The sequence below is a fragment of the Molothrus ater genome, chromosome 4 (genome assembly GCF_012460135.2).
Source record: "Molothrus ater isolate BHLD 08-10-18 breed brown headed cowbird chromosome 4, BPBGC_Mater_1.1, whole genome shotgun sequence".
Taxonomy (NCBI): domain Eukaryota; kingdom Metazoa; phylum Chordata; class Aves; order Passeriformes; family Icteridae; genus Molothrus; species Molothrus ater.
The window spans coordinates 20391821-20416928 of record NC_050481.2 but is presented as its reverse complement, the minus strand read 5'-3'; the positions used below and the strand labels follow the sequence as shown (position 1 = coordinate 20416928).

Sequence of the window (25108 nt, the reverse complement as noted above, 5' to 3'; positions counted from 1 at the left end):
ATGTAAACCTTGTGGCTTTGTGGTTTCACACTTGGTCTTTAATACCTGTCCAACAGATAATACAGGATTTTCATTCTGAGCCAGCTCCCACTGCAGTGGGATAAATAAATAACAAAACTACTCAGAAGTCATGTGCAATGCATTCTGCATAGAGTATTAGGTTGGAAATGAAATGATGCATACTAGCAATCAAAGGAATCAGCTTTGAAAGGGAAGGTAATTTTCTTTTAAATCTAAAAGAGACAAATAAATCTAGAAAAACTATCCCACAAGATCTTTCACTAGCTTATGTTGGAAAGCAATCAATGTGAATTAGCAGCATTCATGGGACTGATATTTTACTGGATAATTGCTGATTACTATGCAATACGTAATTGTGAAATATTTTGCATGTGTGAATTGACTAAACATTGGAAATAACTGTATTAAGGATTAACCAGTGATTTAGATGAAAAGTTATTTAGTAAGCAAAATGTTCTTTTCCCTGTTTCTTTTATTAGCCACATCTTTGAGCTTAGTGTTAGCACTCTTTTGAAAGCACTCTTTGAAAGCACTGTGTTTATTGGCCTTAATCTTTCCCTACATCTCTCCCTACATTGTCATCTACCTCGTGGCCCTTCCAGAGCCTCTCTGTAATGAATTCTTCGGAAAGATTAAAATATCATTTCATCCACTGAGGATTCTTTTTTTTTTTAACAGAGCATGAAGCAGTGAAGAACAGAGACATATATTTTTGTTTCCTTTTGCTTGGACACCTGGAGGATTTTGATGTTTCAGTTGACCCTCACTATGATAACAAGCTCAACTGACTGTGGTCTGACAACAGAAAGAGCTAAGGAGTAAGAGAACAAAACAAAATAAAACTAAAATAATGTATACACTGCTGACTTTAGAGAGGTCTGTTACAAGGCCAGGAATTCAAGTACAGTATGGGCTCTCCCAATTTACTATCCTAGCTGATAATTCCTATTTTATTATCATACATGTGAGAAAACATTTATGGACTAAAGAGACTTTCACTTTACTTGAATTTACATCTCAACACAGGTCTGATTCTCAAACTTTCATCTATTAATTTATATGAGCACAATAGCATACAAACATAGGGCAAATGTAATTCCTGTACTCTAAAAATGTTCAATCTAACATTTCCAATCAATAGGCTAACATTCAATCCAAAAAAGAAATACAGCTATGCATGCAAAATATCTCAATTTTCAGCTGTCTTCCTTTGTCATTCTCTTGTGGGGTTTTTGTCACTCCTTTCCTAAATAACATGAGTGCTATTCAGCATTGGTGTCAAACTCCCCATTTTGACCTTTCAGCCACCTGCAGTTTCTGCCAGCTGTGCTCACTCCTCTTCCTCTCTGTCTTCACTATTTCTCATATAGTGCATTCACACTTGTTCTTCACCTGTGCTTCAACTCCTGAAGCTACTGTTTGTCTCTCCTTTTCCATTCTTTTGCCATCATTCTAAAGCTCTTTACATCCAGGGATTTGCTGCTCAGGAGCCTTCTCAATTGGTGGTAATATATTTAACAGCCTTTTGAAATCTCTTTCTCTACTTTTGTGCACTAGTTTTTTTAGGTCCAGGAAAAACACTCAGCACTCCTAATATCCAATGGCACAGTTTTGCTTATCCTGTGTCTTCTGAGGAGTATCTTCTCTTGTTCATTTTGAGACTGCTTTTTGCTAACTTCCCCAATGTGCCATTGTTCTTGTACAGAAAGAAACTATAAATAATAAGTCTCTGTTCATCCTCCATAAACCTAACAATGATTTCTTGATTTTGTCATATGACCTTTAGTCATACCTTCTTTTTCTAATCTGAAGAGTCCTTGATTATTTGATTGCCACTTAGGATAAAGTAATTTTCTAATAAATTTTGTCCTTCTTCGTTTTCTTTTGTAAATACTAATATATTAGTAGACAAAGACAGACTTCAATACGTGGACATAGTATGAATGTATATAAAGCCATAAAAAATGTTTCTAGGGCTTTTCCACTCTTTTCCCAATAATTTTAATGGCCTAGGAATAGTCATTGCAGCCCTTGCATCTCATTCTTAAAAAACAGTAATTAATTGGTCCACCATCATTGTGTATGACTGCAGCTAGGATTTTTTTTTTACCTTCATTTGTACTTCTTCTTATTTATGTAGACTGAATTTCATCATCTGCTTTTATGCTGCACTTAGAATTTCATCCTTCTTTATCTTGCCAAGTTTGGCGATCTCACAAGAATTTCAGTATTAGCCACTATAAATCCCCTTTTCCAGAAAATTCAGACCCCAGTGCAAAATCCCATGACTCGACCCTAACTCTGATCCTATCGTTTTGTGTGGATTTTTTAAATTTATTTATTTCACAGATACTTCTCCATATTGAGTATCTCTCAAATTCTTGTAGCTAGATAGTTTTTCTTATAGTTTCTTGGTGAGAATTCTTTTCAAATACTTTTTGGAAACCTAAGAAGACTCTATTGACAAGACTACTCTACCTCCTCAAGTGAATTCTAACTGTGAGGAACAACTAACTAAGCCATGTTGAGTCTTCCCCAAGATATCATATGTATTTATCTGACCAGTGACTATTCCCTGCCACTGTTTCTCTCCATTTGGTGAATGCAGGATCAGTGGTTAGTAGTTCCCTGGATACTCTCAAGAAATCATTCTCTAGCTTGGATTCACATTAATCTTCTTCCAACTCTTTAGTACCAAGGAAGTGTTAGGCAACACAATAAATACAAATCAATTTAACTAGTTCAACCTTGATGGTCCTCTAGGCCTCTTGGGCAAATGCCACTGCATTCATATATTTTTAACTGATAACTACTGTTTATTTTGTTCATTTGCTCTGCTATCTCTTCTGTTGAGTTACATTCTCTAATCAACTTTTGCGAAAAAAAACCACTATGTGGGAATCTGCCCAGTTTATTTTGCATTTGCATTATCACTGCAACGAATCTTATTTGTACAGGAATACTGTGCTTCATCTTCTTATACTGTGATCTTCCACAGGCCTTATGGAGTACCTGACAGACACCCCACACTTCAAGAATCTGAGAAAAGTCTTTAGAAGTTCTTCCTCTATCATGTTTGCTCTGCCTTACAGGGTTTTTTTCTCATTCAACCTAGAAGGTTATACCTTCTTTTTTTTTTTTTATTTAAATAGGGATTCAATAATGTGAAGAACATTTGCATATTTGAAAATTTCTCTAATCTCAGTATTTAACAGTGATGGTTTTCAAACTTGATCTTCCTACAATGCTTTAATGCAATATTATTTTTTGGCTTCCAATACAATAGCTTGAAACAATATCCCTGTCATCTCTTAAGATTATTTTTCATCCGCCTCTATCAGTTTCTTTTTAACAAGCATCCTTGTTTTTCTAAAACTCCCCATTTGTGGAATTAAGCATTTCTCCTGACTTCTGTTGTAGTGGTTCTCCTGACTTCTGTTGTTCCTGACAGCATGCTGAATTTAAGCACATGGTTACAGAATGTACTTTTGTAATAACACTCTGTCAATAAACTGCCCCTCCATTGATTCTCCAATCAGCTTCCTTAGTGGAAAGTCATTTATGGTGTCTAAAAGTTTAGTTTGACTTGGCAGCTTTTACCCAATTGACATGGGAGGTGCAATCATGGTGAGCTGAAATAACAAATTCTTCTTGTGTATCTTCTCTGACCTATCATAGTATGTCACATTCATTGATCAAGCACTTATTGTCTTATTACTTATACTAAATTTAGACCTAGAAATGCAACAGGGATTCCTAATTATTGCCTGACATAGTTCATTTGTTTATCTCCTATAGACATGTGTTTCATTCATTACAGAGCACACTATTTCTCCACACGCACAACCACCCTTTCATTACTACCTTGTTATTATTCCTGTACTTCTTTTCATTACAGAAAATCCAAAGTATGCTTTTTATAGAAATAGACTAAATTAAAGCTAGGCTTCCTATAAAATCCAGATATCATGAAGTTTACAGTCACTCCCCTAAAACTCTTAATGAATACAATATTTGCTAATTCAATACCTCAGATACTGAAGATTCCAGAAATAAGCTTGTCTAAACAAACTCTCCCTGGCATCCTTGTATGCATATGGCATATTATCTATTTACATTCAAATGCTGCATCTCTACAGGACAACTCTTCTGTTCAAAGCAGGGCATGGAGAGTACTCAATTGATCATTATTCCTCTCTTGTTTCCACATTCACCACCCAGACTGTAATCCCACAGTGTATTTACTGGACACGATCCAAACTCTGTGCTGAATACAGAATTATCACTTTCCTTGTGGGCTTTCAATAGTTCTCTTATTCCATTATCTTACTGTGCTCCTCTTTTAAACAAACGTAATTAATCTAGCTTCATAACTCTTCTGTAATACAAGGTGGTTCCATATTATACACAAAGAACAGAGGGGAAGCAATTAAAGGTAAAACCGTCCAGGAGTCAATTAATTTACCTGTCTAATAAGAAAACAATATCTTAGAACCCACTATATATCTCTGTGAAATTTCCAGTGATATGATTAATGCTACAGCCATTCCTCAAGTAAGATACCATGTATATCAAGTGGGGATGCCAGAAAACAACAAGCAGAAATTAATAAATTTTTGTGACCCTGTGCATATTCAGCAAATATTGGTTCTCTACAGAGAACTTCTCCAGTCTACTTCAATTCCTCTTCAATTGTCATTTTTTCCATGTGCCTTGTACCAAAAAGAGAACAATCTATGCAAGTTTGATTCATTCCCATAACACAGGAGACCATGTATAGAGTCTCAAAACAAAACAAACAAACAAACAAAAACAAACAAAAAACTAAAAAAACCAAAACTTTGACAGAAGAACAGATCTAAAGACACCTGATCATAGACTCAGATTAATGCAATAAGCTCAGGGAATAAATGAGGATCACACTGTTATCCTCCGCGTGGACGCTCTAAAAGAGCATGAGATGTCTATACCCATGAGATGTTTCCACACAGTGGAAAAGTCTATTAGGGACAACAAGTTTGGTGGGAAAACAGTTCACAGGGACCTCAAAGAAATATAGTACAGAAATTTTCTTCCAGGTAAACAAGGAGGAGGAGTTTTTTCAACCCTTTGAATCTACCCATCTGTCTGTCTGGATAGAGTATCTGCTTTTTCAGAATTTCAGATATGCCCTAACAAGGACTATTTAAGAAAAAAATTCTCTCATTTGAGATCCCAGAGATTAGCAAAATAACGTGTAGCAGCACTGAAGACAGGCTGAGATAAACTAGAGGAAATGCAGGATGGTAATCCACAGGTACATAAAAGGCTGCTAGCAAAGATGATGGGAATAGTCTGTTTTCCCTGTTCATTAATGGATTCCACTTGCAGCAAGAACAATGCATATTAAACATAATGGAAACTTTCAAACAGGGACAAGAGTAACAGACTGTGACAAATTGCCTGCCGAGGATGTGGAAAGTCTGTAATTAGAACAGGCAAGACAGATATCTGCTTGGAACAATACACATAAATTTACTTGGGGCAAGAATATTACCTCTTGAGACCCATTCCAGTCCTAGTTTTCCACTTCTCTTTATACTCTCTAACATCATTAAAAAAATAAAACTATTTCCCTAAAATTCTCTCTGTATGGAATGTATATGTAAAATAATTTTGCTTCTCCCTCCTTTTAGCCAGTATAAAATTGCTGTGATTATTCAACAGAAAAGGAAATAAAGAACATTTTATGTTTCCTTATACTAGTTTATATCAACTGAAACACTGAGAACCCACTTTTATGGGTCAGCACAAATTAAAAACTCCCTGTGCACACACAGAAGCTTGGTGGCTGCCCATATACAAAACAATGATATGCCAACTTGAAGTGCAGTGACACAAGAGCATTCATCTAACAAGTTGATTACGTGATTCAAATATGTCTCATTTGCCTTTAGCTGCTAGGAAAAAGAAAAAAAGAAAAAAAGAAAAAAAGAAAAAAGCAAAAAGAAAAAAAGAAAAAAGAAAAAGAAAAAGAAAAAAGAAAAAAGAAAAAGAAAAAAGAAAAAAAGAAAAAAGAAAAAAGAAAAAAGAAAAAAGAAAAAAAGAAAAAGAAAAAAGAAAAAAGAAAAAAGAAAAAAAGAAAAAGGGAGGGGGCAGAGGGGAATCTGTATGTTATAGTGTCAATTTTTCACTCATATAAGGTGTTCTAATATGACAACTATAAATTATTATCCCTGTTCTAAACACCTGAACACTTTTTTTTCCCTCTAGTGTATTTGTCTAGGTCTAATTTATCTTTTTTACACAAAGGCAACTAAACTACTGTTAAAGAAGAAACAGTGTTCCTCACGTTGCCACTCCAATATCCCTGTCCCCTCAGGGTTCATTTCAATGATGTGCCACAGGTCACCTTCACAGATCTCTGACACAAGAAGGTTCTTATGCACCCTCACCTCTGATTCACAAAGTCTCTTCTGATCTGAATTCACTATCTAGGCTGTACTGTTGAGATCAAGCCCAAGACTGAGCAGGGCTATTCCTGAAGATGCAGCTCTAGTCAGCATCAGGCAGATCAGGCCCAGGAATTGGAGCAGAGGGCAGACAACTGACTTCTCCAGTATCTTTCCCAGATTTATTGAATGAGGACAAGAGCACAGCAAAGAAGCCTTCACGACAAGACAAAAGGGAGGCAAGAAAGACATCAGGAGAGAATAAGGGGAAATGGGGAAGGGCAAAATGAGTGCCACTCAGAGGTAGGTATGAAAAGGGACTGAAGAAGGATACTAGCAGCAGGAAGTTGAAGGGAAATGGTAAAGATGCTTGGAAAGTCATCCAGAATAGCTCTGCAAAGAAACTTGGCCTTCAATAGAAGCAGAGTTCGCAGGAATGATATTACAATTTGTATGGGGACTGGGACAAACAGAATATGAACGTTAGGATATAAGACAATGTAAAAAATAGGGACAGCACAAATCTGTATTTGCTTTGCATGAAACCTGAGAAGGGCAGCTACAAAGAAGAAACAAAATTTGTATCAAGGAAAACAACAAAGTTCTGAGCTAAACCTAAGACTGTTGAGAAGCTGGGGTGGTGGTGTAATGGGGCAAAGGAATAGGAGGGAGACAATGTCTAGATTTGGATACACAGAACAATGAGAGAACAGCAAGAAGGGAGGGGGGAAAAAAGAAGAATAAGACTGAATCATACAATAGTAGGAGGTAGGGAAAAGCTTGCTGGCAAGAAGCTCAAGAAGTAAAACCAAGGTCTTAGTAAGTAAAGAGAAAGAGCCTGGAACAAGGAAAAGAAAGCGGTGGAATCAAACACAGGATAATTTGGAGTAAATTAAGTATATTCTACGCCAGAGCCTGGAATGCAACCAAAGAATCCCCACTCTTGCCAACACTCTGCTGTCAGCAATCACCTATGAATCCCATCTGAGGAAAAACCACAGCGAGTTTTCACAGATAGTCAATAATTGCATGCTCTCATTTTCTGGTCGCCTGCCTGGAGACCCTGGGGTCTGACTTGCAGAAGTGCTAAGCACTTGCAGCAGTGAGGGAAGGCAACAGAAGCCACTGTTGTGAGAATAAATTCATTACTACTTGGGATCCACCCAGATACTACAGCAGCGAGTGCCATGGTGAAGCTCGTGAGTCACTATGACTTCAAAAGGTTTTAAGTGGAGTGCAGTAAATAAGATCTAGAGACACACATGCAACATCAAGGTAAAAGCAAAGTATCAAAGCTGCTCACAGAGGGAATCCATCTGGTATATCTAATGCACTGTGAGGTGGAAGATGTATAAAGGAAAAGAATAAAAATAATATAGACTACTAATACAGGTACACTAGGAGAAAATTTGTTTAGCACAGTGAATGCCTGACTTTTGAAGCTGTATTACATAACTGGTGTTATGCCCATAGATGTACATATTCTACATATTCCACTCACACAGATGAGTAAGTGCTATGACCTCTACACACAAGCTACACCTGAAGTGCAGTTCCTGCCTTGCGGACTTACTAGTGTGGGTCACACACATTTAAAGTCAACAGGAGATTTGGGGATGACTTCCACCAACATGGCCCCACTTACACTATTAGTTCTACTTAAAGTAGCAATATAAAATGCTTTCCTCAGATTTGCAAATATCCCAAAAAAGGTTCATATTCATTGGCATGTTACAACCTATGCAATACACATTACCAGGAATGAAGTAAACAAAGATTATGGCTTCATAAAACAATGAAGTGATAGTTTTAACGGTGTTGGAGGGGTTTATTCTGTTTAATACTAACTCATTCCTCTTTCTACTGTTGTCAGTTTGGCTAACTATCGAGGCCAGCATCATATCCACTCTTCCTGAGGCTATTCAGTGCAATTTCTGGACTTAGGGCAGAAAATTTTGACTTTCTTCACTGCTAAATTTATTTTCTTTTTGTATTACAGTCAGTTCACCATATTAGTACTCAAATATTGGTACAACTACTATTTCATGACAGTTTGTCAGTAAATAAAAACTTATCTGGCTTAAGAACTAAGTAGAATATTAACATCAGCTTAAAGTCAGATGGAAGGAATTAATTCTGCCAAAATCAAAAAGGCAGAGGTTTAGTGTTCCCAAAAAGCAGAATGTCCTGAGTTGAGCAACCCAAACATGAATCAGCTTAGGAGAAATCTCCATCTGACTGCTCAAATACAAAATAAGCTGGAATGTAAGTCAGATATAAATCCAATTCCTTCACTTTTAAATATTCAACCCTTTGATTTGGCATGGAGACAAAGATGCACAAAATCATTCATTGCTGATTCAACTGAATCATGAACGATTTAGATCCTTATCAGGATCAGCATTTTTTCAAGTTACAGTCAAGGCCTATTAGTTTTTCACATTATTGGGTAATTTTTTATCTGTTTGACAGGACTGCTTACATCAAATATTCCTGTAAAAGCAGTAAGTCACGTGCTGTTTGTACAGCACTGGAATTTTTACTTATACATTGAAGTCACCTTAGAAAACAATTTGAACTCTTGTGATCATCTGAATAAATGCAATTTCCCTTAAAGCTTATGCAGAATCTACTTAGGGGCAAAGCCAGGCCTACAAGTGTTGTTCTGCTACTTTTAAGAAGTGAAATTTCCTTCTATTAGATAAAAGGTTTTAACACTTTAAAGTGTTATTCCCTAACAAAGCAGTCATTACATCCACACTTAATGATTTGGGGTTTTTCCTTAATGTACAACAAAGCTGAAGGCTCTCACAGAAATGTTCTATGCAGCAATTTTCACTCCAGATGTGTGAGAAAGTTCAAATAACATACAAAAGAAAATCCAGCTGAAAGCTTTTTAAAATTCCATTTTTCAGTGCATCCTGGTTCTCCTCAACAACATCCCTACTTGCATTGCAGCAGTGCCCAGTGACTCCTGATCAGGACTAGGACCCAAATTAACATCAATATTACTTCAGAACTTCTAAATTTCATTTAATAAGAGGTAAACTAATCCTGGTGTCTATCACAGGCATCACCTAGCAATCCATGTCTTAAACATGGACACAGCTAAGCAGAGAGATGAGTAACCCTGGAAGCCATGACCAACAGCCCTGCACACCAGTTCCCAGACAGCTCTGACACATAGGCACCATGAATGCTCTCATTTTTGAGACTTAAGTCCCATTCTCTGAGATGCTTGGGATTTCCTACTTGTTTAAATTAGAGATAAGAATGGAGAGATAAGTAGTGGGGAAAAGGACCACTGTTTTAAAGATATTTAGTAGATTTAAACAGCAATATCAAGTTATCTGCATCTGAGCTGCAGCTTTAACACATCTGTTGAGAGCTGGATAGAAGAGCTGAAGCACAAAATACATTCTCCTATGCTACGGTGAGCCACATCCCCAAAGACTTTCTTAACTAGTCACAAGAAATTCAAAGTTCAACAAAGCAATGAAGGAATGCTTAAAAAGTCATGTTCTTATGTTGTCCCTCAAATCACATAAGGAACATGACTGAACAGAAAACAAATAAATAAATTAATTTTTTTTCACTGCCAGTAGAGGAAGGAGGCCTGGATGGACAAACAAGATAAAACTTAAAACAAATTAGAATTTCAAAACCAACAAGATTTACCACAATGTGTTTGCTTTGCATTTTAATCTGCTGCATTAAAAGGGATCAGGATTTGGAATTTCACACTTATTTATCAGCTGGTTAAACAACATTCAGGAACAGAGCACCAGGGAGCTGCTGTGCCACTGAGCAGAACATAGCCTAATTCTACCCTGATCAAGCAGCAGTCATTGCACCTCCATATCATTAAGGTGGCCTCAGAGAGATATCCCAGTACTGTGGCTATTCTAATTAAGAGTGTTATCAGAGAGTGAAGTGTAGTGCACAGTAATTCAAATATTTCTGTGGCAGAGTGACAGAGCATTTCAACAGGTAGGCAAAAAAATCTAATTTTTTCAACATGAAAGCTTACTACAGCTCTGGTGTACAGTTATTGAAGAAGAAACATTCCAGATTTGCATCTTCAAATCTGCCTTCAGAAAGGCAGGATTGAAGTCAGCTGACAGGCCTTAAGGCTTAATTGAAAAGAAAGCCTGTCAGTAGCTTTCAGTCTCATTTTGCTTCTGGGTAACAGACTCAGTTTTAATTTGCTGTGCAAGATGAGCATGAAAAGGTAAGACTCGGTCACCTAGTGAGTCACCACACAAAATAAATGACTAATGGGTCTATCTGCATTTGACAGATTGAGGTCCAAATCCTGCTGCTCCTTCAGGAAAGACAGATCTACTGCTTGGAGGAACAGAGGTTCATGGCACATGTTATGCAGACAGGGTTTAAAAGAAATTTTAAAAGCCAGCTGCTTCCTACATGATGCCTTTAGGAAGTTCCTGTTAACTTTGTTTATCAAGAAGAAAGCACACTTATTTTGTGTGAAATAATTTTCCTCCACCCAAACTCTTGCACTGACAGACACAACCTTCTTCATTCTAATGGTGTGGCTCTTACCTGACCCCCTCCATTGTACAGTGGAAATTAAATTTCTTCATTATGCTCCTCTGCTTGCCTACACTATTCTGTTCTCCTATGTGCCTTTTTCCTCACATTCAACCAGTCTATTCAGTCTCTGTACCATCTTTTCATGTTTGCATTTCTCTCAAATTTTGACCTCATCGAAATACAGTGGTTTTCCACACTTCTTTAAATGCCTTCTGAGAAAAACTGGTTATCATATACATGGACAGCTCTTTGCTAAAACCGAAGTAGTTTCCTGAGGTTGTCCACTTAATCTCCTTGCAGCTTCTTTCTAGTACTGAAACATTATGAAGTGCACGCAAAAGAAGGGAAAAAAAAAAAAGGCAAAGATAAAAGCAATACACACTCAAAAAAATCAAGCCCAAAACTCAACACCTCTCAAAACCCACCAAACCAAATGGTTTAGAAAGCCTGTAGCAGTCCAGAGACACAACAGTCACACCAGTTTGTAGCCCTGCTGTTCAGACTGTTCTATATCTTCTGTGGAATGGAAATATTCTGTATGCCTACACATCAATCAGTCCTAAAATACCCCAAAATTATCAGTTGATTTCCACTGATCTACAAGAATCAAACATCTTAGTCATGTTTTTAAAAAGTTGCTTATTTTTAAAAGAAGCAACTTGAATATCCAGGCTAATGAAGGTCATGGAGTTGTGAGGTTGGGAGACAGCCCTCTGCTCAAGCAGGACCACTTAGAACTGGCTGCTCAGGAGCATGGCCCTAAATTAAGCCCCCTTACCAGGCAGGCCATCTCTCCTGGCAGAGATGCTTTTTAAGGCAGATCCTGTCTCTTTCAAGTATCCCACAGAACATGTCTCATGGGCATAGACCCCAAAAACTAACCATCACTATTTTCCTTTAGAGTCAGTGGGAAGACAAAGGCAAGAAAACAACTCAAACACAGGTCTAGTCATCCTGTTCCGACAGCCACTTTGCTCAGACACCTGCTAGAAAGTTTTAGTTGGATAAAATAAATCAGCAAGAAGGTTAGAGAACCTTCTCTCTTCCTCATACAATTCTTTCAATTAGGGAGCTACATGTAATTCCTGTTCCTTCAGTGTTCAAGCCAGAATCCTCTGGTGTCAGAGTCTACCTTTTATATCAGCCCTTACTGAAAGCACTTTGGTATAGATTGCTTTGAAGTTGGTAATATTTTCTTTTAGATGTCAAACTCGCTGCAGCAGTTGAGAACACTGCTATGACAGGATCACAGAGTTAAACATTTGAAACCATTTTTCTGAAAAGAAGCAGAGCAGTGCTCAGTAACATTTCCAACAGAAATCATCACCCAAGTGCACCTGCAGCAGCAGCTTGTGGGGAGGAAGACAACCAGAAGGTAAGGAAGAAAATTATAGCTAATAGCTAAGAGGAAGAAACAGACTGACTTACGTTTTTGATTCACTGCCCACAAAGGCAGCCTGAGACACTAATTTATTCTAAAACAGAACGTGTTTTGTTTAATTAGATACTTAGATTTAGACAGTGATTAACAGATTTTTATTATATGATTTTATTTAATTTTCTGGGTATTTCAGAGATGCGACCAAAATGCTTCTTTATTCCTCCAAGTGGAGACAAAGCAGTGAATTCATAAGAGAGATAGCTTCTTCATTGTTTGTTCTTTTCCAACCCTAGTGCTTCAATTAAACAATATCAAAAATATCAAAATAATAAAATTTGATTCTTAGTTATTCAAGTTTTACTTGAATAACATCTTTATGACAATGCTTTGTTTGCCAACTGTACTACTTTCAGTACAAATATGCAACAATGACCCTTACTTAATAAAGCTTATAAAGGATAAATCTATAGATAATTAAAGTACAATGGATGGAATTAAAGTACAAAAACAAAACTGGTATCTAAAAGTTACACAGTCAATCAGTTACACAGTACACCAAGGTCTGAATTTTTAATTATTTTTTAAAAAAAGAAAAGAAAATACTAAAAAGGAATTCAGACTTTTCTTGCGTATCACAAATCCAAACAGTGCAGAAATGTATTGGTGGCAAGGAAAAGTTCATTCTACAGTACCATAACATGTGTAATACAGATCAGCAGGAGTATGCCTAAACTAACATGAATTCCCACCTGAGAAATCTGCTGAGCTGAGTAGCCACCATAATCCAGACTTTTAAAATAGGTATGAGCATGGTTTTGCTCATCTTTAAACTTCTCAACTCTTTCAAAACCAAAGTAACATTCTCATCCTGCCTTGTAGATTGGTGTTTGGTTACTAGCTGATAATAAAGAGAAGTCAATATGGTACCAAAAGCCACTGGGAGGGGAATTCAGTCTGAGGAGTCAACTTTACAGATTCCAGGGTCTCCATGTGACAAGGTCTAAAAGGCTCATCAGCCTCAGGGAACTGACTAAGGCTAGGGAGATTGGGCCTTGACAAGTACCAGAAATTCTGGCACTGCAGAGAACCTGATGCCTGTGGAAATGTCACTGGCATTAAATCAGGAAAAGGTGTTTCAGCTTGCTGGACAGAAGCAATTGTTCTTCAAGATCCTACTGTATTGGCTTTTTGATTTGCTTGGACTTGCAGTCAAATTCGGTCAGGTAGGACAAAATATCCAAATGAATGATTCAGTACCACTTATTGACAGTCTCTGCAGGGGCTGTCAAACCAAAAAACATGAAAAAAACATACTATTCCATTATCTGTAGTTCCCATGCTTGTCCCTTCAATCTTTCTACACAAAGTCATCATGAATACAAGGTTAATTTCACCCTCCTTTTGCCTTGCCAGTGTTTCATTTTAACTCAAGCAGCTGTACTGAAAGGTTATTGACACAGACTGCAGTATTAGCATCCTTTCTTTTTCCCAGAAAGAGATGCATTAAGCTAACAGACTCATCAAAGTGTAAAAAATTGCTTAAAATCAGATATTCCATCCAACACTGGTTTATCAAATTAAAAAAAAAAAAAACAAAAAATAAACAACCTTCCCAGATTTTTTTACTGGCAAATGGCTTAGAAACTGAAATAGTAAAATCAGACCTAAAAAAAAAATCATATCTGGATGGTCACACAACCTCTATTTCCTAAATTCCTTCTCTCACCCTATTTTACTCATTTGTCACACTCAGTTGTAAAGCACTGCACTCTTCTTGACCTGCCTGCAGGAGAACATCAGTTTGAAGGTACAGTTTCCATGATTTGACTGTGAAGGACATGCCCCTTCCAGTCACAGCCTCCCTGAGCCTCTGTCAAAATAATCTCTTTCTTTATTATTTGATGCTGACATTCAGGAAAACTTAACTTGAGGAAAAAAAGCAAACACACACACACACACACACGTGTACACATGCCTGGGAGATAGATTTGGGAGGGTGGGCATATCTGAGGAGATCCAAAGAGCACAATAACCTTCAACAGCAATTCAGTCTGGGGCACAGCACCACTATAAAACTGCTTCAGTTTCACTTAAGGAGCAGCATTAATGTAAGATTTAAAATTACTTTTGAGAGCTTTAATGGGCAAGTTGTTGGAAAAACAGCATCTTTCAAAGTGCAAGTGTCCAGTCCTCCCTGTGTGAAGAGCTCTGTTCACAACCATGGCTGTTCAGAGCACACTGCAGCACTGCCTTTCTTTCACCTTTGACAGTCCAGACAACAGAGGGAAGCAATGCCCACATCAGTGGTGCTTAAATGATATTTACAACACTGATTATAAAGGGTCACAAGATGTTCTAGAGGTAAACACATGCCTCCATTTTCTCTGTAAGATTAGAAGACAGTGTTTTGATATCATCTTTCCTACTTACTCATTCTTTGTCACCAATAATTCAGGTGATACTAGCAACTAATCTTAGTTTGGGTTTTGGGGGTTTTTGTGCAGAGGGAAGCTGGGATCTGCTTCTTCTCTCCCTTCTCAGAGTAATGTTTCTGTTGACTGCCTACAAAGCTGACTAATCCAGTCCCACAGTATCTCAGTATCTGTCCAAATGCTACTGCCCACATCCAGCTGTCGTCTTGTTCAGTACTCAGACTGTAGGGGCTCTAGAATTCCATCTTTCCTCTTTATCAAGTTATCAGCTTAGGAGCAACAGTGTGTCCCTGGTAAAGACAAGAGGTGTCCAAGTGCTACAGTATTGCTAATTCCAGTACCTACAACTGCTGCTGGTTTAATAGTGTTATGTAAACTTAGTCCAGATTTGTAACACTACAAGAATAAATTATCAGATATATGCTATATAAAAGTAATAACTAAAACCTGCTGACTGGGTTACTTTCAATGTACTATAAAATGGCTCTGTGATTCAGAAAAGCATTTCATTCATAGATTAACCCCTAGCTAGATTTACCTCAAACAAGCAAGCAGAAATAAACTTTTCAAAAAGTGATGTAAAAATTCTCCCATTTCCACTAAATATAAGCAATTCACAGAGACTCCGACAAAGACAACTGGTCACTAGAAAGAAACAAGTACTTCTGAGCTTTAAATTATAGAATGGGAATATGTTATTCTTATTTGTAATATGCAACTAAGAATGGTAAAGCTACTGGTAACAGAAATATCCAAAAAGAATTTAGAATCAAATATGAAAATGTATATCATCCAGTTCTCTTCCCATTCTACGTTATAACTGCAGGAAAGTTCAATTACTAATTTCAGTCAGAGCCAAATGAAACCCTTGAAACATTATGATAACACATGAAGAGAACTGATCTGTCTGGGTTACAAACCAAAACAAACTCAACTTCATATTTGACAGCACCATAAATGCTACTGTAAATCCAATGCTTACACACAAGACAAGGGTGAGCCCTCTCATTTCCTAGAGTACTTCCTTATGACCTCCCAAATGAAGACATGCTGAGAGAGTTGGAGCTGTTCAGCCTGGAGAAAGAGGCCTTGTAACAGACCCCCAATGTCTCACCATTTCTTCTCAGGTTGAGTTGTGCATGCCAGTCTCTGAAGCTGTGCAAACAGCCAGGGAAAGCCTCCCTGACAGCTGCTGATGGCTTGAGGTGCCAGATTCAGCGCTAGCATGCGTGCCACTCAGTTAAAAAAAAGAAGGAAAATAAGGTTCAGAAAAATTATAAAGGTTATAAAGCTTTGGAGGCATTAGACAACACAGTTCTCAAGGTAGCAGCCACTCTGGTTTCAGTTCAGACCAATAAACTCAACTAGGTCTCCTCCTTTAAGCTCACAGAAGGGTGTTTAGATTGCACCCAGGTTCCTGCCCACAAGGAACTTTGAAGCAATGTTTTGAATATATTCTTCCATAGGATTGGAAAACTTTCTTTCCTCATGAGATCATCTATTAAACAGATTTAAATGGTTTAGCAACAAATATTTACTCTATTATTACAATAAACTCTAACCTCCACAGCAGTAGGATTATGATTACCCAGTCCCTAATGCCATTAAGAAATTACTCTGTAAAAGTGTTAATGAAACACAAGAGACATACCAGTTCTCTGATACATGTTAGAAAAGCCAGGCAGGCAGAGTTTGTTCAGAAAGGGGTCATATCCAAACAGGGCAAACTGATTTCATCTGTGCAGTGTTCACTTAACTCAGTGATTGGAGAAGAGGAAGTAGAAAGAAGTTTGTTTTCATTATAGAATGAATCAACCAAGAAACAAAAGTGGATTCTAAGTTACTGTTTCTGTTAATTTGTGCACCTTAAACTCAAAGATAAGGACAAAGGTGCAGCATTCAAAAGGAAGGAATTTTGTCACATGGATGACAGCCACACAAACAAGATGGAATATGACAAAATTATGCACCTATAACGGTTTATAAGAGAAATTTCTTGTTAAGATTAAGCTAGAGACTATGCCTAGTTCTTACAAACACTTCTACTAAAGACAACTTTATTCATTTTATTGTCCACTGACATGCAAATCACTTCTAATTAATGCAAAATTTAGAGCTCTAAAATAAAGCTGGATGATATGTTTTTAAGCAGATGCTACAGGAGTACTCACTAGAAAGCGTAAGATTCTGACTTTCATAATATGTAAGTGATATAATTTCTGCACAAGCCCATATGGCTCTCAGTTTTGAAGTTCAAATATAGACTATTTTATTCCTATCCAACAGAAACAATAAACCTACACATTTACATGAGAGCCTCTCAATATTCCTAAAGCTATTGGAACTAATACTAGAAATATCTGCAACTATGTCCTTGTCCCAAGAGTCCCTCACCAACTCAGAGGACAAAACATGACCCAGTAAAACATCATTACCTCCTGTTTTGCAGACTGCCCTATAGCAAAGTCCTGGGGCACTGCTGCTAGGCTTTGGAGACCAGCTAAAGTGGATTTACTGTGGGCCATTTAATATTACAAGAAAATCCTACCAAACCAGAAGATGCTAGAGAAGGGACTGTCACACACCAACAGAGCTGAATATATGAATCAATATGCATTAGTCTGGCTTGATATAAATCAATATGTCATGCAGGAAAGTTATATGCTTTATACTTCCTAATCTATAGAAAGCCTTGTTTTAAGCAGCATCAAATAAATTTTATAATAGTGTTTGATTTCCTTAGCTACCAATTGATTACATGTAATTAGCCCTCCACCAGCTCTTCGTTAACACAGAGAATTCTAAGTAGCAGTTTACTATCGTGTTCCAGTGGGAAAAAAACGGCCCTTTATAAAGAGAAAGGAGGCTAAGCAAAATATTTAAGCTTTAATCACACTTGTTTCAAGTTGTCACGCAGAGAAATACATGCAATAAAATAAAAAACAATGCAAAATTGTACAAGGGCGACATTGCATTCATCCCTAGTTTTGAATCCTGTGAAAGCTTCAGCATGCACCTCTGGCCTTGAATGCTGCCCAAACTCAGCCACCCTGAAAGATCCTCTCCTTGACAGGACAAGCTGAAACACAGAATCCTGCAAGAAACTGCCACTCATGAGACAAAGGGCACCAGCTCATGGTATGACCTGCACTGTCTGCTGAGAATCCAGCTATAAATACAAGCTTGTTTGCCAACCCTTCAGGCTGGGAAGAGGCTGCCGGTGGCTGCGCCAGAGGGGCTCCCACTGCCCAAACAGGCAGTGTCACCTCCTGTTGCTGGGAACACCTACTTCTTTCTGCAGCCCTGAAAGGGCAGTGATCAAGACCAGAGGGTCAAGTGATTGTTACTCCTCATTATTATACAGGTCTTCCTTGCTGATTACAGGTTACTCTTAATCCCAAGAGAGCGTGTGTGCAAGACGTGGTCCTTACACTGAAGAACTCATGAACCCAAGTCAAAAATCCTTAAAAGTGGTTTGACAGCAGCCATTAGAATCAAATATGAAAAGCACTGGGAGCCTTGTCCTTCTTACATGAAACAGCACTGGTGAGGTCCAGCATGCTTTTTAAGTGGCAGAGTATGGTTCAGGCACTTTCAAGGCTCTGAGAGATAGTTTCACCCATAGCATGGGATCACACTTTGGGGAGTGGTCATGTTTGTGGGCTAAGCAACCACTGTGACAATAGCAAATGTGGCCACTGAAGCTTCATTTACACCAGCCACTTACAGAAATTCACAGACTCCGGTTTATCAATTCAGAGATGCAAGAAGTTCTACAGAAACCTTGACGAGCCAAATTCTCAAAAAGCAATTTAAAGTTGCCTGACTTGTTCCATACCATTTCCCCACACCTAACGCTTTTCTTTGCCAAGAATTTTAGCTTGCTGGGATTATTTAGTTTTCACTTTACATCAGCAAACATGGCACAAAATTATAAACAGGTGCATTCTACTTTTCCTCCTCTCAGATGGGGGTATTTCCCACCAGGAAAAAAGCAGCACTGTGCAGAAACAAAGCAAATCATAGCCTTGCTGACTGAAAAAAATCAATGGCCTTCATACACTTTATGCTTTTCATACATAGTAAATTTAATTTCCTGTTTAATTCAGCAGAATCTGTTTGCTTTCTCCTCAACCAGTTCATCAATCCATGACATTTGCAATGCACCTCAAACTAGAGCCTGCAGTTTAAAGACATAAGTAACACGATGCATGTAAAGCACTTTTTAAAATCTAAACTAATACATAATTATAGAGAAGGTATTTAATTTGGTTTTGTGTTTAAATTTGTAATCACATTAAATTCAATTTGCATGTCAGCAAATAGAAAATCTTTGAAGTTCTCCAAGAAATGTTCTGCATAGGTATGCATGCCCCAGTCTCTTCCAAAATCAATACAGCTGAACATTAAGTGTAGAGACAAGAGAGATCATATTTCTTAAACTGATAAAAATTACACAGAAAGGGACTGTTTAAAAAGAGACAATCCACAGCCTTTCTGAAACCCTCTGATAAAATTTCATGTCTAAAAACAAACATTTTACATTTTTCAGAATGATCTGTATATTGGCTGTAGTGACTAGACTGCCGTAGTGACTTTTGTTTCTCTATCTGCAAAGGTAGGAGATCTTTCTAAAGAACATCAGAAATGATGCAAAGATACTGTTAGGAGAGGCTTGAAGAAGTGGAATCTATATTTTTTTGTCTTCTCCAGGATGGAGATGCATTACTTTTTCCTCAAAGGCTGATATATGTACAATATATAATTGCAGTTAAAATTGCAACTCAACAGAAACAAAAACCCTGAAACTTTTGATAACTGAAAATATAAATTCATTGTCTTAAATTAACCCACAATATTTTTATGTGCATAATGAAAGAAAATTTTTCTCTTTTATCACAAAGATTCTCACTTAATTCCTAGGCCATTAGATCAACCTCTGCTCAATCAATAAGACACCAGTAGAAAAGGACTAACCTAACCAAGAATGTTCATCACCACCAAGTAAATTCAGCTAATACCTTTCCTGTGTAGTTCCCCTGAATTTCTTGGGTTAGAAAATAGATTACAAAAGTTACTGGTTTTTTTTTATCAAGAAAATTAATATTATTATTTATACTTCAACTGACTTCTTGTCACTTAAATTCACCAGAGCTGTTTTTACTTGTCTCTGCTAGACTGAGGGACTTAACTAGCTGGTCATCCAAGCTGAATGAACACATATTCCTTCCCTACCTGCCAGTGGTACCACCACAACTTCTGGCATAAAGGTCGGTGGTTAAGGGTTTCAACTGGAAACAAGATGATAGGTGACACCAGTTTGTCAGGTACTTGGAGGCTAATGGGACAGTGAGCTCTGAAGAGCAGCCAAGACAGGTGTCTTCATCCTAAAGCACTGTAACCATTTGGTGACTAATCTGGTAATGACTCACCACACGTGTACATAGAAAGAGAGTTTGTAATTTGGCACCTGCTGTGTACACTGAAGCCATTTCTTTACAGAAGCATTCATGGAATATGCATGAGGAGTTAAACTTCATTTTCAAAAAGTTCAAATTTCACTGATTTTCTAGCAAGTTACTTCAAAGCTGTTGTCCTCAAAGGAACTAACTGAGCCAAGAAATGATTCTGAAGAAAGAATCAGAATCACAGACTTTCTTTAGCTTAAGAACACACTGAGATAACTAGCTCCTTCTGTCCTTAACTACAATTTACTGCAACAGCAAGAATTCTCCTTGAGAACATCACAAGACAGTGCAAAGGCAGCAGTGCCCTGGCACCTGTGATTAAAAAGAACATGGTATTTTGCAGAGGACTGGACATAGGAGGGAGAGAATAACCAGAGCCCTTATGGCTTTTCTTTGTTCCTGCTTCAGAAAAATCTTTTGAAGGCCATCACTTGCCAGACAGTAAAAAAAGTTTTCCTGATAGAAAACAAAAAGGCACAAATTACTTAGGGCAGAAGTTTTTAAAACCAGCAGTTGGAAGTCGAGGGGCATGGAGTCTGAATTAGATGCTGTGAAAGCCTACTTTGCTCACATTTGACTGCAAGCAGACCAGAAGCTATCACAAGCAGCAAACACTGCTGCAGATAAGTACTAGAACGCAATTATATTCATATTTTGACAACACACAATGAATAAATGTATTACTTATAATCATCATTCACTTCCCACACTAATCTCATGTATGGTAAAACATACAAATCAAGAAAACAATTCTGCAAATTGCATTTCTTTTCTGTTTTTCATATCCTTAAATTCTTTTGCCTTTCACAGACATGAGATAGCTGCACAGTGGTGTGGGGGATTAGGAAAACAGCAGAGTAGTTCTCTGCAGCATTTTAAGAGATTCTTCTGAGCACAAAAACAAATGTCCTACTGAAGACAAGTGTCTGCATCATAATCTGAAGTCTCCAACTCCTTAAGTGTTTTTCAATTGCTACAGATGTACACATTGATGGAAATACAGCACCTAATGAGTTTCCAGCTACTTTGACTGGCCCATCAGCCCTGTTAATAGAATTGTGTTTCTTTCTCTTTTTCACAATGCGAATGTGTTAATGGCTAAAATTTATCTTCCTCCAGCACAACTCTGACCAGCTAACCTAACAACTCACAATGTAACCCCAGAGTGGCTTGAAATGCTAAAATATATAGGCTAGGACAACTCATTTGCTTCCTCTTCATAATTCAGGGAATGTACTTCTCCTACCCTTTACATTGCAAAAACCACACCTTTTCCCCATTTAGAGCAGGGTCAAGGGGCAAAGTTGACACACTGTGTTCTCAAAGTTTTGAGAACTGGTGTGGTTCAGAAACCAAATTACTTACTCCCTACAGATCTTGCTTAGGTCTAGTTCCAGAATATCAGCAAAACATTCTAAGTCAGTAGGGTACACAAAACCAACAATATTCACATACAGGAGGCCAAATTACATACTGACATTACCACCTACCTGCTAATATCACACATGTGTGCTCACATACCCCTTCTAAAAATAAACTCTGTTTAACTGATAAACAGAGTTGATAGCTGAATGTCCCTTTTAATAGGCAGTTATGGACTTAAAGAACAACCAACGCATTGTACTTCTTCCCTCTTGTCTTAATTATTGTTCTGCATAGTTACAAATGATGAATAAGGAAGAGGAAAATTAGAAGGCAAATTAATTCCTTAATCTATTCAGAAAACACTGTAGGATTATACAAACATACACAGAATCACTCATAGAAGAGCTATATATGCAAACTGTAACAGAAGGAAAAATAATTGGTATGCAGGAAAAATAAATGTTAGTAACCAAAATGAATATTTTATCTTCTACAATAACAGCAGCCTTAACCAATTACCAATTTAGATAGCAGATATCTACAAAATCAATGTACTCAACTGTCAGGCTGGTTTGAGGCATCCTCAGTAAACACTACAGCATAAAATGAAATTTTTAAAAAGCATACAAAGAAGTTTTTATTAAGCTATAAAAATAACCAATGTCCACCAATTTAATTTCTTTGTCTTGAATAAAAAGAAAATAGTAAGTTTTGGTTTTTTACATTTAACATTTAACTTGCCTCATTTTTACGTTAGTATGATGATCAGTCATGGTTGTATAACCATGAAATTCTTCAAATAATTATTTTTAATCATTAGTTGAAATAGAAGCCATAGTCCATTTTCAGTAATGGCACAAGTAACTTTCCTCTGTGAATACTGCTGGGGGAACAAAATAGTAAAAGTATGTAGTTGCATGTGGCTGTGTAAATAAATATGTGTATGAACAGTCTAGGAAGAATTCCCACTGCCACACTAAAACATTTTATATATATGTTGTCATCGCCTTGTCAAGATCTGGCAATACCACCTTAGTTACATATTACAGATCTTATCATTCAGAGGGAACAGAACATTCTGAGTGCGCCTCAGAGTGACATGGAAAAGCTCAAGGCATGGGCTTTTGTTTGTTTGTTTTGAAGCTCTGGTTTCTGATTATCTGCTCAGGATGCCCCAGCTTTTCAATGTTCCCCTATAAGTCCTAATAATTGCAAAATAATATTCTGAAGATAGCGACAGAGCCAGAAACGCTGATTGCTGTTCACACAATGAAACAAGATGAATGACTTGCCTAACGTCATGCCAGAATTAGCGGAAATGGCAAAAAAACACAAAGGAGTCTCCCAAGTGCAAGTCAAGTGCTTTACCTATAGCAATATTCTTACACCTAAAGTGCACGACTAATCTGACCTTGCCTGCACAGATACTATTTCTAAAGCTGAAGTTCTATTGTGACAGTTAACATTTCTTCCTATTAATATTTTAAATAGGACTTTACTAATCCAGCCAGTACAATAAACAATACAAATCTTCCTAAAGAATTCTTAACACTTAAGACTTACAATTGCTGGGTAACTTTAAAAAAATCCTGCTTTTATTCAGCTTGGCCTAAAATGAAATACAATAAAAATATTCATTATTTTAAAAAGCCTTGCAGATGAAGACTCTGAATGACTTTAAAATAAGCTGTGAAATGCATGAACTTTTCAGAGCTTATTCAAACTTAATCCCTTTAAATATTTGAAGCATACAACGTTGCAAACCTGCTGACTTCAGTGTAAAAACAAAGGAGTAGATATATGATGTGCTTTTTACTTGTACCCCTCAGCCACCTGTAAAAGGCAAAGACAGATCCAATAGGAAAAAAGAAATTAAGGGGAGTTTGCTGTCCTTGAGAGACACAACTAGAAATACTGAGACATACACAATAGGACAGCCAGATGAGGAGGATGAACCCCAAATCATAGGAACTCCACACCATAAAGCAGGCCAGTAGGACTTCCTTCAGAACATAGCAGTGGATGTTTTTTGAATCACACAAAAGGTGAAGCTGACCAAGTGGTTGCACACAAATAAGGATATGCAGAGAAAACACTCATCGTGGATGCAGACTGCTCAATGGAACAATGTAGAATATTTTCATCTCTTCTGAGGAAACATGGCTCACCTCTTTTTTTGATACTTATGTCAACTTTGAGCAGTGGGTGAGAAAACCATCTGATCACTGGGATTGTTACACCTGCTGTAGACATTCTGCAGGCTGCACATCAATTTAGTACCTTTCAAAAGGTACTAAATTTGGAAGTACCCCTTTCAAAACCCCACAATGCTTGTAGCAAGCTATTCTGTGAACCATTGCAGCATCTTTGATTAATATTTCCAGTGGGAAAGTTGTATGCAAAAATACTTTTGTGTTTCAAAACCCTGGTAAGAAGAAAAAAAGGTGTGAAATTAAAGAAGCTTTTAAAGCCCACCAGAAGTATAGACATTAGTTCAAAAACAGATGTGTACTTCTCTGCCCGAACACTTGCTTTGCCTTGTAGAATAAAGACATTGCTTTAGTTGGTCTGCTCTTTGTGGATTTACAATGTTGCAGTATTGTATGTCAAAGGAAAAACAAACAAAAACATAATCCTCTGGTAATTCAGGAAATCATCTACAGTTTTCAGGTTTAGGTTTTCAAACTGGATATTTCAGATTCTAACTGAAAGTAGTGCAGCAAATGCAAAACAGAGAAATTCCTTCAGATAACATGTTTACCTGCAACAGCAGATAAGAATATGTGAAAAAAGAAAGTTTGTTTCCTATTCATGGGGAGATGCACTTACAGTGCCATTTGAAACACTGTCCTAAGTACCTTTACACAAGCTAGAGCTTGACTGCTTTCATAAATACACATTTATATTTTTAACTTACACCCAAAGCCCTAGTTTCTGGCTGTAACAGTAGCAATCCACATCAGCACTTTCCACCCTCCAGTAAAACTGAGCAAACACTCCAGCTCCATCACTCACAATCATCTTGGAAGCATATCACAGAATAAGCTCGTTGCTTGCATCCAAATTTTGCCTTCCTAAAATAGAATAGCTTGTTCTAGTCATTGATGCAAAAAATACGTTTTTACAACCAACAGTGGTACAGGAACCTTCCAAGCTCTCAGCTGACATGCTATCACTGGCATTGGCCACGCAGATACAAGGCAGCGCAAGGCAGAGCTCGACCCGAAGAGCGCAGACACAGCAGACAAGGCAAAACGTGTTCAGCAAGGGGATCTCATTTTCCCCGTGGAAAAGAGAGGTTCAATGAGTCAAGGCAATACCTGCACAGGTGCAACACTAGCTCACGAGGAGCCCTGATGATCCCACTTTGATAGTTCAAATGCGTCAATCACTGTAAATGTTCCTCCAGGTCAGCAGAGAGTCCAAAATGGAATTCAACTTTCACAAATTCTAGTC

General features: G+C 37.5%; 1 protein-coding gene across 2 annotated transcripts in view; it reads right to left on the bottom strand.

Moving 5' to 3' along the window:
- GRID2 (glutamate ionotropic receptor delta type subunit 2) overlaps positions 1-25108 on the bottom strand; it is a 687526-nt gene that overhangs the window by 644272 nt on the left and 18146 nt on the right. The gene's annotated exons all lie outside the window — the stretch shown is intronic.